At 48.8% G+C, this 14,513-nt stretch overlaps 1 protein-coding gene across 1 annotated transcript in view; it reads right to left on the bottom strand.

Moving 5' to 3' along the window:
* LOC146863565 (phospholipase A2 inhibitor and Ly6/PLAUR domain-containing protein-like) overlaps positions 1–14,513 on the bottom strand; it is a 257,339-nt gene that overhangs the window by 92,490 nt on the left and 150,336 nt on the right. The window lies entirely within an intron of this gene.

The following is a 14,513-nucleotide window of genomic DNA, read 5'->3' as shown; positions in this document are numbered from 1 at the left end:
AGTAGTCTCAGAAAATGACAACGTTATTGGGTGCACAAAATGTGGGTTCCTCAGGAAATTAAAGAGATGACCATGGAATATCATCGTTTAAACCCAATTGATCACTCTTAAGTTTAAACACCCATTTCTGTTCTTTTATGAACAGAAATCTACTGATGTCTGTCACATGTATGGGGATGAAAGGCTGTTCTAAAATCACCCATCTCAAATCTTCTGGTTTGTGTCTTAGCGACAAAAAGTGGTTGGTAAGTTTGGTCGCTTGTTTGTTCCGTCTGATGGTGCTCTTATGTTCATTGATGCGTGTTTTGATCTTTCGTGTGGTCATGCCCACATATCGCAATGAACATGGGCAGGTTATGAGGTAGATTACTCTTTCTGTATTGCAGTTGGTGTGCTTTTTTAGAATCCATGGTGTATTAGTGCCTATGTCGATGATTTTGGTAGGCTGAGTCTGTGGACAAGCAGAACACTGGCCACATGGGAAATGCCCCTGTACTGGTGGTAAACTCCACAGTGTGTTAGTGATAGTGGGGGGTTTAACCCGTGGTCTTGTATGCACTAGACTATCTCTGAGGTTAGTACCTCTTTTGAAAGAAAAAAGGGGGGGTGGTAGGACCTCATTCTCTGTATTCAGTATCCGCCAGTGTTTCCGGATCGTTTTTTGTACGTGGTTAGACCACGTACTGAAAGTGTTGACACAGGTCATTCTAGACAAGGGAGGCTTCGGTACTGGAGGTTCTAAAAGGGCTCCCCGATGATTGTTGGAGGCTCTTTTCCAAGCACGTCTGACCAGATTTTTTGGGTATTGTCTATCTTGTAACTGATTGGATAGATCTTCTGCATGATAATTGAAGGTTGTTAAGTCCGAACAGTTTCTGCGAATGCGCAGGAACTGTCCAATGGGTAGATTTTCCCGAAGAGATCTGGGATGATGGCTATGAAAGCTCAAAAGAGAGTTTTTTGATAAAGGTTTTCTATGTAGCTCACACCCCAGTCTGCCGTGGTCAGGGCATATCACAATGTCTAGGAAGGGTAGTCGAGTTTTATCATAGACTACCGTGAACCGCAAAAACTCGTTCTTCTCATTTAGCCATGCATGGAAATCTAACAAAGAGGCAACAGACCCATGCCAGACTACCAGAATATCATCAATGTACCTTTTCCAGATCTTTATCTGGTCTCTGAATGGTTTGGACTGTGTAAGTACATTGTTCTGTTCGAAGAGATGGACGTACAGGTTGGCTAGGCTCGGCGCGAAAATGCTGCCCATGGATTTACCCGAGACTTGTAGGTAAATCGTCTCCTCGAACCTGAAAAAGTTTTCCATCATGGCCAACCTGGCACATTCCATTATGAAATGGACCGATGTGATGGTGTCTAGATCTCTCATCTCTAGTAGACTCTCAATGGCTTCTAGGGTTTCCATTTGTGGAATGGAGGTGTACAAAGATTCCACATCGAAGCTCACCAGCAAGTCCATTTCTGTATCATAAGTGATGGCTGGAAGCAAACGAAGGACATCCTTGGTATCTTGCAGGTAACTAGGCATTTCCTTAACAAGCGGTCTAAGGAAAAAGTCCACAAAGGTGGAGAGAGGTTCTAGTAAGGAACCTATACCTGATATAATGGGTCGCCCTGGAGGTGGCCTTTGATTTTTATGTATTTTTGGTAAAACATAAAAATATGGCATAACCGGATGTTTGGTAGTTAAGAAGTGTGATTCTTGTTCTGTGATCCAGCCTGCAGCTTTTGCATCATCTACGAGGGTTTGTATCTCTCTCGTGAGTCTGGGAGTGGGATCTTCAGTGAGCGGTTTGTATGCTGTAACGTCGTTGAGTTGTCTTAGACATTCAGTGCGATATGCCTCTGTATCCAAGATGACGATTGCTCCGCCTTTATCGGCCGGTTTTATCGTGATGGAGTCGTCTTTCGTTAGAGCCATTAAGGCATGTTTGTCATTTTTAGAAAGATTATGATAAACCTTGTTATCTCTGGTATTGTAGGTGGTGATGTCTTGAATCGCTGCTTGTTCAAAAACTTTTACTCGATCTGGAATAAGATGGACTGGAGGGTTGAAAGTGGAAGCTATTTTCAGGCCAGTATTCTTATCAGAAGAGTCATCTGAAGAATTTGTGAGTTCTTTATCCTTAAAGAAGAAATGGAGACGTATTTTTCTGAAAAATTTGGCCATTTCGCAGCGGAGTTGGAATAGATCTCCTTCGTTAGTTGGGACATACCCCAAACCTTTATTAAGGACCTGTTGTTCATTGGGTGTCAAGACCTTAGTGCTTAAATTCACAACTAACTCGTTGTGCTCGTGCTTGTCCCCGGTTGTGGTTGTCCTTTCTTGCTGCGGGTATTTGGTAGTTGACGGGTCCTTCATATTTGGGAATATTCACCGCCTTTTTACTACGTTTGGCAATCTATGAACATGGCAGAACTTACAGGTCTAGCTTTTAATGAAGATGTGCTCCAATCAATACTGAGCACCAATCCGAGTATTCTAGACTCCTTACCCACTGTCACAAGTAACACACAGGATGACTGGCAATCTTTACTCAGCCTGAAGAACTCTCATTCTCGCACCTTCATTCACGGTGCGATTATGACCGAATATTTGAGAAATAATAGTGCCCCTATGGGCCTAATAGTGACAAACACTCCCAGACTCTTTCTATCAGACAAAGCATTCCTCAAAGACTGGTCACTAATCGCGTGGCGTTGCACACGCGATTGGTTAATCCTTATCATTAACACGGCCAAAAGGGTAGCAGATGCCATACTTATTGAGATTCAAACTTTGGAAGGGCAGATTAAAACCACCATCTCTAGCGCCGTATTCAAAAGAAACATAGAAGAGACAAATAAAACCAACAAAGAACACAAAGACTCGATCTTATTGATAAAAATAGATAAGTTCAAAAAAGATTTAGCGCGCTTCTCATTTGAAAAGGTTTATCCATACACCAGCGAGCAGTACGTTCCACCTGAGTACAATAGAAAAGGCAAGAGATACGGGTCCAACTACTCCTCATCTGGGTCAGACACCTATTCTACTGACTCAGATTCCCAGAATAATGCACAACCACCAAGGAGAGGAAGTGGACAATCTCGGCCTAACTTTAGACAAAATATGCCAAACCCTTATCAACAAGGAACATCTTGGTGGCCTCCCGCACCATGGGGTTATCAACCTCCTTTCACCCAGCCACTGCCTCCATTTCCAGCCCAGCCTCCATTTTTTGGTCAACCACCTTTTTTAGGATCAGGCCGTGGACGAAACCGGGGCAGAAGAAGAGGGCAACCACAGGTACACTGGCAGACGGAACAACAACTACCAAATACCCGCAGCAAGAAAGGACAACCACAACCGGGGACAAGCACGAGCACAACGAGTTAGTTGTGAATTTAAGCACTAAGGTCTTGACACCCAATGAACAACAGGTCCTTAATAAAGGTTTGCGGTATGTCCCAACTAACGAAGGAGATCTATTCCAACTCCGCTGCGAAATGGCCAAATTTTTCAGAAAAATACGTCTCCATTTCTTCTTTAAGGATAAAGAACTCACACATTCTTCAGATGACCCTTCTGATAAGAATACTGGCCTGAAAATAGCTTCCACTTTCAACCCTCCAGTCCATCTTATTCCAGATCGAGTAAAAGTTTTTGAACAAGCAGTGATTCAAGACATCACCACCTACAATACCAGAGATAACAAGGTTTATCATAATCTTTCTAAAAATGACAAACATGCCTTAATGGCTCTAACGAAAGACGACTCCATCACGATAAAACCGGCCGATAAAGGCGGAGCAATCGTCATCTTGGATACAGAGGCATATCGCACTGAATGTCTAAGACAACTCAACGACGTTACAGCATACAAACCGCTCACTGAAGATCCCACTCCCAGACTCACGAGAGAGATACAAACCCTCGTAGATGATGCAAAAGCTGCAGGCTGGATCACAGAACAAGAATCACACTTCTTAACTACCAAACATCCGGTTATGCCATATTTTTATGTTTTACCAAAAATACATAAAAATCAAAGGCCACCTCCAGGGCGACCCATTATATCAGGTATAGGTTCCTTACTAGAACCTCTCTCCACCTTTGTGGACTTTTTCCTTAGACCGCTTGTTAAGGAAATGCCTAGCTACCTGCAAGATACCAAGGATGTCCTTCGTTTGCTTCCAGCCATCACTTATGATACAGAAATGGACTTGCTGGTGAGCTTCGATGTGGAATCTTTGTACACCTCCATTCCACAAATGGAAACCCTAGAAGCCATTGAGAGTCTACTAGAGATGAGAGATCTAGACACCATCACACCGGTCCATTTCATAATGGAATGTGCCAGGTTGGCCATGATGGAAAACTTTTTCAGGTTCGAGGAGACGATTTACCTACAAGTCTCGGGTACATCCATGGGCAGCATTTTCGCGCCGAGCCTAGCCAACCTGTACGTCCATCTCTTCGAACAGAACAATGTACTTACACAGTCCAATCCATTCAGAGACCAGATAAAGATCTGGAAAAGGTACATTGATAATATTCTGGTAGTCTGGCATGGGTCTGTTGCCTCTTTGTTAGATTTCCATGCATGGCTAAATGAGAAGAACGAGTTTTTGCGGTTCACGGTAGTCTATGATAAAACTTGACTACCCTTCCTAGACATTGTGATATGCCCTGACCACGGCAGACTGGGGTGTGAGCTATATAGAAAACCTTTATCAAAAAACTCTCTTTTGAGCTTTCATAGCCATCATCCCAGATCTCTTCGGGAAAATCTACCCATTGGACAGTTCCTGCGCATTCGCAGAAACTGTTCGGACTTAACAACCTTCAATTATCATGCAGAAGATCTATCCAATCAGTTACAAGATAGACAATACCCAAAAAATCTGGTCTGACGTGCTTGGAAAAGAGCCTCCAACAATCATCGGGGAGCCCTTTTAGAACCTCCAGTACCGAAGCCTCCCTTGTCTAGAATGACCTGTGTCAACACTTTCAGTACGTGGTCTAACCACGTACAAAAAACAATCCGGAAACACTGGCGGATACTGAATACAGGGAATGAGGTCCTAACACCCCCCCTTTTTTCTTTCAAAAGAGGTACTAACCTCAGAGATAGTCTAGTGCATACAAGACCACGGGTTAAACCCCCCACTATCACTAACACCCTGTGGAGTTTACCACCAGTACAGGGGCATTTCCCATGTGGCCAGTGTTCTGCTTGTCCACAGACTCAGCCTACCAAAATCATCGACATAGGCACTAATACACCATGGATTCTAAAAAAGCACACCAACTGCAATACAGAAAGAGTAATCTACATCATAACCTGCCCATGTTCATTGCGATATGTGGGCATGACCACACGAAAGATCAAAACACGCATCAATGAACATAAGAACACCATCAGACGGAACAAACAAGCGACCAAACTTACCAACCACTTTTTGTCGCTAAGACACAAACCAGAAGATTTGAGATGGGTGATTTTAGAACAGCCTTTCATCCCCATACATGTGACAGACATCAGTAGATTTCTGTTCATAAAAGAACAGAAATGGGTGTTTAAACTTAAGAGTGATCAATTGGGTTTAAACGATGATATTCCATGGTCATCTCTTTAATTTCCTGAGGGACCCACATTTTGTGCACCCAATAACGTTGTCATTTTCTGAGACTACTACCATCTTAGCCCATAGGACACTATTCACTCAAACTAGAGCGCACTTCAGTGTCCACTAGTCTATTATTACCATACAGATCCCACCATGTCGGCAACATCTTAAAAAGGGATGTTCCATTCCCGTTTTTTCCATTACTCCCTCAACACTCACGGAGAACCATACACGACACTCTATGTTTCAAGTTTAGAGAGACATGTGACTTCGCACGAGAATCAGTTCCGTGTAGCGCTGTTATAGTGACAACACGATCACATGTTTTTCAGAGCGAGTAACAACACATTTACGGGCCTTTTATTTGGACACAGGTGCTCTATTGAGGACCAATACTTTATGAACAGTCACAATGATTGGACCTGGTTAGAAGACACTCCAATATGTCGCCTAAGATCCATCCAGACTCCGTTGATTATGGTAGAAACCATACTGGACACTACATTTCCCAAGTTTCCCTACGACGCAACACCACACTAGGTATTTTGCACCTTCGAGCGCCCCGTAGCAATCAGTAAAGCAAGACGCTCATTGGTGCTTATAAGGAAACTCCCTCGGTCGGTTCGCCACCTCCCCTTCCAGCTCAGTTGCCAGAGCGGGGTACCGAGGGAGAGGTGAGTCCCAGACCCTGCTTTCCCGTTGTTGCTGTTTTTTTGGGTCTCTGTATAGGCGTGTGCTTTAAATGCCGTGCAGCACGCACTATGACTCGTACACGGACGTAGCTTGAGCCCCCTCCGCTACGGGTCTCCCGAGTCAGCGTGCACTCTAGACGTATCGGTCTAGGGCTGAACGCGCAGTTGCACTATATGCTTTTGAATGACATACCAACTCTAGATCCTCTACTAGAGGCTCAGTAATTTTTCAATACACCAGTATATATATATCTGTAAACCGTGTTTTTAAGATCTCTAGACTGTTTGATTCTGCCTTGGTTTCATAATTGTTCTATCAAACGACACTACTTGGAAGTTTTTTCCTCCCCCCATTTGAACTAAACAGGATGAATCACCTAGGGGTAATCTTATTATATATATATTTTTGATACTCTCTTCTTTGTAGAGCGGTGCCTCACGTCCTGAGCGGATGCCAGGCGAGGCGAGGTGCGTACCCTAAAAATTACGGGTAAGTGCACGAGCTGTTTTGTTGATATGATTATCACCTTGTTCAGACAATACATCATGTAGTATTGTGTTAATGGTTGCTAGCACATTATATCTAGCTTTGTTCTGTGATTAACACTGATATTTTTAAATGAGTTGATTTTCTTTTCTCCATTGTTACTAGGTCTCTTTCCCTTAAAAACCTTGTGGGAACGTACTTGAACAATCAGGTTGTATTGGGTATCTACCCCAACCTTTAGTGTATATAAGTTTCCTTTTTCACACGTTTTTGCAGTAGCGCAATATGGTCCTGATGAGAGCTTGGACTCCCTAGTCCAGTAGCCGAAACATGTAGACCGACACCCTGACAGTTATTTGTTAAGCTGTCTACGCACTGTTTTTAAAGTGGCACCAAGACAGCACCAGAATAAAATTGATTGTGTCTTGATATCCATTTTTAATAGCACTTTTTCCTTTCATACTCTTTGCACTGCAAACCATCACCCCATCTTTGGTACCCATGACTGGGACTACCACATAACCACCACAATCACCTAAGTGGTTGGTTTTTATGGTCACGTCCATAGTTCCCAGATGATGAATAGCCACCTCTGGTGGGTGATGGGAACTTAACCTTTCTGGGTAAGCCCCAGATGGTTTTCTGTTTCACTCTACTGAATATATCAGGTTTTTACACAGAACTTTAGACCCACAGTATTCTTTGTATAATAAATAAAATCACTGATGACATCTCAAAGGACATCACTGATGACATCACTGATGACATCATCCAGTGAATGTCTGTTTTTCTGAAAATTAAATATGTTTTATATATGTATATCTCAAGGTCGATGGAAGAATAAATGGGTATGTAAGTGTCTAAATGGATGATTTGTTTTTGAAGAATTGATTGTGTAACTGACTGATTAAGTGTATCATAGTGAATACATGGTTTAGTGAGTAATGTTTAAATATGTAAATATCTGTATCAGTCTCTCACTTTGTGTATAAGTGGCTGCATGGGTTGGTGAGTAGCTGCATGGGTGTCTATATAGGTTATTAGTTGGTTTTTTGAGTATCAGTCTGAGTGTCTGCATGGTTCGGTGGGTGGTATTACGTAGTGCATAGGTTTATGAATGAGTGACTCACAGTTTGTATGTGTTGAAGACAGCGTGTGTGCAGCACTGTATGGGTGGATGAGTGTGTGTATGGGTGTGTTAGTGAGTGAATGACTGTCTCAATAGTGTATTTATGAGTAACTACATATGTTTTAAACTAGTATATGTGACTATTGGTGTATATAAGTGAGTATATGTGAGAGTGAGAGATTGAAAGAGTTCCTGTATGAATAAGTATGTGTTTCTATAAGTGATTGTTTAAAAGACCAAGGTGCCAATTACGATCCGGGAAAAATATTCCCCGTGCGACTCGTATCCGGTCTTTTTACCGTACGAATCGTACAAGTGCCGTACGAACTGGCAATCACGATTCGCATGGTAAAAAGTCCATACGAACCGCATTGGGAATCATTCCCCACACGTCCTCGGGTCGGAAAATGTGTCCGACACGTCCTCGGACGATGTACCGTACTAATGTGAAAGGTGAAGTCCGACCGAGGAATCACGATCCATCCCGTGCGTCCGATCTCACAACCGTATGGAAAAAACACCGTCCGCACCGAACTCCCATAGCAACCATGGAGACATGTGCCCGCATACGCGCCCAACACTCCCCCCAGCCCCCGTACGTCCGACACGTACCCCCCGTGTATGTACACCCCCACCCGTGTATGTACACCCCTGTACGTTCGAGTCCTACCCCCACCCCTGTATGTGTCGTACCACCGTCTATGTACACCCCCCCACCCCTGTACGTGTCGTACCACCGTCAATGTACACCCCTGTACGTTCGAGTCGAACCCCCACCCCTGTACGTGTCGTACCACCGTCTATGTGTACCCCAGTACGTTTGAGTCGTACCCCCACCCCTGTACATGTCGTACCACCGTCTATGTACACCCCAGTACGTTCGAGTCGTACCCCCACCCCTGTACGTGTCGTACCACCATCTATGTACAACCCCCCACCCCTGTACGTGTCGTACCACCGTCTATGTACACCCCCCACCCCTGTACGTGTCGTACCACCGTCTATGTACACCCCCCCACCCCTGTCCGTGTCGTACCACCGTGTACCCACACCCCTGTACGTGTCGTACCCCCGTGTACCTACACCCCAGTACGTTCCAGTCCTACCCCCACCCCTGTACGTGTCGTACCACCGTCTATGTACACCCCCCCACCCCTGTACATGTCGTACCACCGTCAATGTACACCCCTGTACGTTCGAGTCGTACCCCCACCCCTGTACGTGTCGTACCACCGTCTATGTACACCCCCCCACCCCTGTACGTGTCGTACCACCGTCTATGTACACCCCAGTATGTTCGAGTCGTACCCCCACCCCTGTACGTGTCGTACCACCGTCTATGTACACCCCAGTACGTTCGAGTCGTACCCCCACCCCTGTACGTGTCGTACTACCGTCTATGTACACCCCAGTACGTTCCAGTCGCACCCCCAACACAACCTCCTAAGTACGGAGCGCACCCCAGGCCCCAACATCACAACCGCATGTACGAGTCGTACCAAGCCACACACAAGGACAGCACCGTACAACCAAATGGCCCATGTACACACCGTACACACGCTCAAAACGCACGTACACAACCAGGACAAAACAAAACAACACAAGAATACACTATTCGAATGGCACAAAGCCACTAAACATGGCCAACAAACACTAAAAAAACACATACACTGACCTGCAACTGCCAAAAACAAACAGAGGCCCTAAACACCACCACTCCTTATAACACACCCACCCAAACTTCAAACACAGCCACACCCACCAATGGACCAATAAAAAGGGCCCACACACACAAACCATGAGCCTTTGCAACAGACTCACTGCTGCCAGACACCACAGACAACCTACAGCACCATACTAGAAGCTTCACCACACCTTACACTTGCACACCTTCACACAACCACCTTCACAAACACCCCCTCATCACATTCACACACTCACACACCTGCACAACCACACCCACACACCCACAACCATCCACACACCCCCCCCATCCACACACACCCCCCACCATCCACACCCACACCCCTCACCATGCCCACTACCAAGAATCCAAAGTTCAGTAACCGAGAGTTGGAGGTTCTTGTCGATGAAATCCTCAGAGTCGAGCCACAGCTCTTTGGAACATTGGTCAGAAACACCAGCATGGCAGCTAAAACAGCCATGTGGCAGACCATCATCGATGCTGTGAATGCTGTTGGGGACACCAGAAGGACCAGGCAGGAATGCCAATCCAGGTGGTACGATCTGCGGAGGAGGGTCCGAGCCAAGATGCAGGAGGAACACAACCAGGCCAACGCCACTGGAGGAGGGCCCTCCCGCAGACCCGTACACTACCAGCCCTGGGAGGAGAGGGTGATGGCCATACTGCCGGTGGAGGCAGTGGATGGATTAGAAGGACTCCGAGACCCGGGTGAGTACACAAACAACGCACCTCACATGGGGGGAACGTCATCCACAACCAAAATCACTAACAGGCATGCAAACCACCCCAAGCTATCGCATAACTCAACCACACTCCATGAACACGCACATGCCACTGCTGCCACCATGCCCCATGCACCCAGCTGGACAATGTCAAGTCACAGGCCACAGAAGACACCAACACATGACACGGTAACCCGGATGGCGGGAGGGTGGGCCCCAAAAATCACATAGTGCAACTCAGAAGCAGACAACAATGCCTTCTGCCCATATGGCCTAGGTCACAGCCAGACAAACACTGTGTCCCCACACAGGAAAGACTCGCCAGCAAATGGCGGACACCTTGCATCAACACATGGGGGTGAAGGCACTGTTTTGCACATGACAGCAGCTAATGAACAGCCAACATTGTGAAAGAGTGGCAGCACACACCACCACAGCAGCAGCGCACACACAGACACTACACCCAATGGGTGCCTGGAGATCAGAAACAAACTCACTTCAACAAGCCAAGGGCCATTCAAAGATCTGCTAACAGTGTGTGCCCAGGAAGCTGACCTGAGGAGACAGAGGGTGACACACAGAGGGAGGGAGAGGGGGACACAGAGGGAGGGAGAGGGGGACAGAGAGGGTGGGAGACACAGGGACACGGACAGAGGGAGGAGGCTGACACACGGAGGGAGGTAGAGGGGGACAGAGAGGGAGGGAAAGGGGGACAGAGAGGGAGGAAGAGGGGGACAGAGAGGGAGGAAGAGGGGAACAGAGAGGGAGGGAGACACAGGGACACGGACAGAGGGAGGAGGCTGACACACGGAGGGAGGGAGAGGGGGACAGAGAGGGAGGGAGAGGGGGACAGAGAGGGAGGGAGAGGGGGACAGAGAGGGAGGGAGACACAGGGACATGGACAGAGGGAGGAGGCTGACACACGGAGGGAGGGAGAGGGGGACAGAAAGGGAGGGAGAGGGGGACAGAGAGGGAGGGAGAGGGGGACAGAGAGGGAGCGAAACGGACAGAGGGAGGAGGCTGACACACGGAGGGAGGGAGAGGGGGACAGAGAGGGAGCGAGACGGACAGAGGGAGGAGGCTGACACACGGAGGGAGGGAGAGGGGGACACAGAGGGAGGGAGAGGGGGACAGAGAGGGAGGGAGAGGGGGACAGAGAGGGAGGGAGAGGGGGACAGAGAGGGAGGGAGAGGGGGACGGAGAGGGAGGGAGACACAGGGACACGGACAGAGGGAGGAGGCTGACACACGGAGGGAGGGAGAGGGGGACAGAGAGGGAGGGAGAGGGGGACAGAGAGGGAGGGAGAGGGGGACAGAGAGGGAGGGAGACGGACAGAGGGAGGAGGCTGACACACGGAGGGAGGGAGAGGGGGACAGAGAGGGAGCGAGACGGACAGAGGGAGGAGGCTGACACACGGAGGGAGGGAGAGGGGGACAGAGAGGGAGCGAGACACAGGGAGAGCAAATCAGCCGTGTGGCGTGTGGGAATGTCTGCTCGTCAGCAGGTAGACTGCGTGCATGTAGCCAAGGGTGGCCAGTGCCAGAACCCCCCCCTCTTCTCCATGGCAAAACACAGGGCCATGTCACAACCTGTTCACGAGCACAACGACAGCTACCTGCATCATATAAGTGTGTGGATCCACTCCATGTGCACATGTACAGTGCTACACGGAAGGCACCAATGCATGGCCACCACACCTGCCCACTCCACTACATAGCTAAAGGGGCCAAAGTGGTGCCCAAGGGACACACCCATGCACAAGTGCACTGTGAGTGGAATGCAAGACAGATCCTAATTCCAAGAGGAAAAGTGCCAACTTTGAAACTGATGAAACATGGATGTTGCATGGACCAAAATTAACATTGTCTCTCTCACACACAGGTCAACGTCGTGGTTCACCCCCCAACACTGGGGGGGAAGACTCACAGGACCCGGATCTGCAGGAGCCCGATCCCACCGGCAGCGACCACTCTCACCACTCTGTGGATGAGCCCAACCAACCTGGCCCCTCTGGTGTCCAACCACCTGCAGCACCTGCATCAGGTACAACTGTGCCAACCACCACCCCCACTCCTGCCACATCCCAGGAGACACCCAGGATCCCTGCCCCACCACCACAATGAAGCCAGGCTGGCCAGGAGGGACACGGTGTCCCGGGCTCCCAGGAGGAGGCAGGCGACAACGCCAATGCCACCCCTCAGGGGTCCCGGAGACCCGATGTACCCACAAGAGCAGGCCAGGTGCAAGTGGGCAGGGGTGGTGGGAGTGGAGGACGGTGGAGGCGCGAGCCTGACCAGTTGGCTGGGGAACCGGTATTTGCCCATGTCCGTAACATCATGGACACATACCGGCAGGACACCACGGGCATGGCCCAGGTTGTGTCCATCCTCGAGGGGATCAAGACCCAGCAGGCCCAGCAACATGCCTGTCTACTGCAACACCAACGGAGGATGGAGGACAGACAGGCTGAGCAAGTGACGGTGTTCCAGGGGATTCACGATACACTCCATCGGATGGCCGACAACATGGCTGACCCTCCCTGTGCCAGAAGGCGGAGAACATCACCACCCACAGGGAGGGATCAGGAGGAGGAGGAGGAGGAGGAAACATCCGATGGAGCATCCCAGACGTCGTCACGGCCTGCTTCTGAGGGTCCCCGCAGGAGGGCGGGTCGTCCACGGAAAAGACCGTGAGGGTCGGCGCAACATCACCATCTCCCAGGACACCTGGCCTGGCACCTGGCCCACTGGAGCAACAGTATCACAGCATCAAGAGACATTCTCTGCCACATGGCCCTGCTGGTCACTGTCTGACCAATGTTGACAAAGACTGTGGCATGGACAATGAGGATTTCCAATGGCAAGGACACCAACTCCCCTACTGAACTTTGGATTCCAAACTCCCGGAAAGCCCCTCACTTCATCCCCCCCCCTAAAATAATAAATCACACTATGAAGAGAAGATGCCTGCTGGTTGCATTATTACCTTACATGTGTGTTGTAAAGTCTAAACATGCCTGAGTTCTCTTTTGACTTCAACCATCCACACCCTGGGGCCTGAGTCTGGCACAGGACACACGGGTCACAGTGTATTAGGCAAGACAGACATGGAGCACCATACACACCCGTGATGGGCCCACCCAGCTGAGGGGGTGGCCGCACAACCGTGCTGACAGACACATTGAGTACAGCAACAGTCATGCGCAGAGGTCAGGGATCATGTGGAGTGTCCTTGGGGGCACCCAGGTATGTGTAGACAGGTGGCAGAACCATGTCCTGCAAGCTTGAGTCCGGTGGATGCAGAGAATGGGGGCCTGGCCAACGTTGGATGCATGGGGATGGCACATGTCACAATACCCACACAGTCATGGACATCATGCCCACTACACAGTCTCAGCCCACACACACAGCTTGCATCTTGCTACTCGACACATTGACACATAGCCACAATCAGGGAATACCATGCCAGACATGCTGGATGCACCGTGGCAACACACCAGCATTGACTGAGAAGAGGCACCTTGGAGGCATAGGGACACCTTTATTAGTCATGTTTTCGGGATTGCAGAGGCAACTTGAAGTACACATGAACACATCTTGTGGAGTAACATGTGGGTCCAACACTGGCACCCCCCTTCTGCAGCACAAATGCATGGAACTGGCACACAAGCGTCGGCTAACAGCTAAACACCCACAGCTGCTGAAGGAGAGCCTGCCATACACCATAGATCCGCTGATGTGGAAGTCCCACACCATGTCAAGCCAATGCTAACCGTATGCGTCCGAGGGCAGTGTCACACACATTGATGCCATCATCACAATCCACTATCCCATCACTGATGACTGTCAACCAGTCAGACCATCTATTCAGGTGTACACAGCTGCATGTCGTGTCCCATGGTGATGCTACATGGCTGCAGAGGAACCAAACATCGACAGGGGCAGTGTGCATACATCGTGAACAACTGCCACACCCAATACACCCCTGATGCATCCCTTACCCTATGGAGACTTCCAAACGTGTCCGTGCCTGTAACGCTGAGTCAGCCCACGATGACGTGTCCATGAGGAATAGCAGTGCCACAACAATGCAACCAGCAGACGGCATGCGCAAGTACCTGGGGAAGAGAGACACACAAGAAGTC

The sequence above is a fragment of the Triturus cristatus genome, chromosome 2_2, assembly GCF_964204655.1.
Source record: "Triturus cristatus chromosome 2_2, aTriCri1.1, whole genome shotgun sequence".
In the NCBI taxonomy this organism is placed as follows: Eukaryota; Metazoa; Chordata; class Amphibia; order Caudata; family Salamandridae; genus Triturus; species Triturus cristatus.
This window is presented reverse-complemented; position numbering and strand designations above follow the sequence as displayed.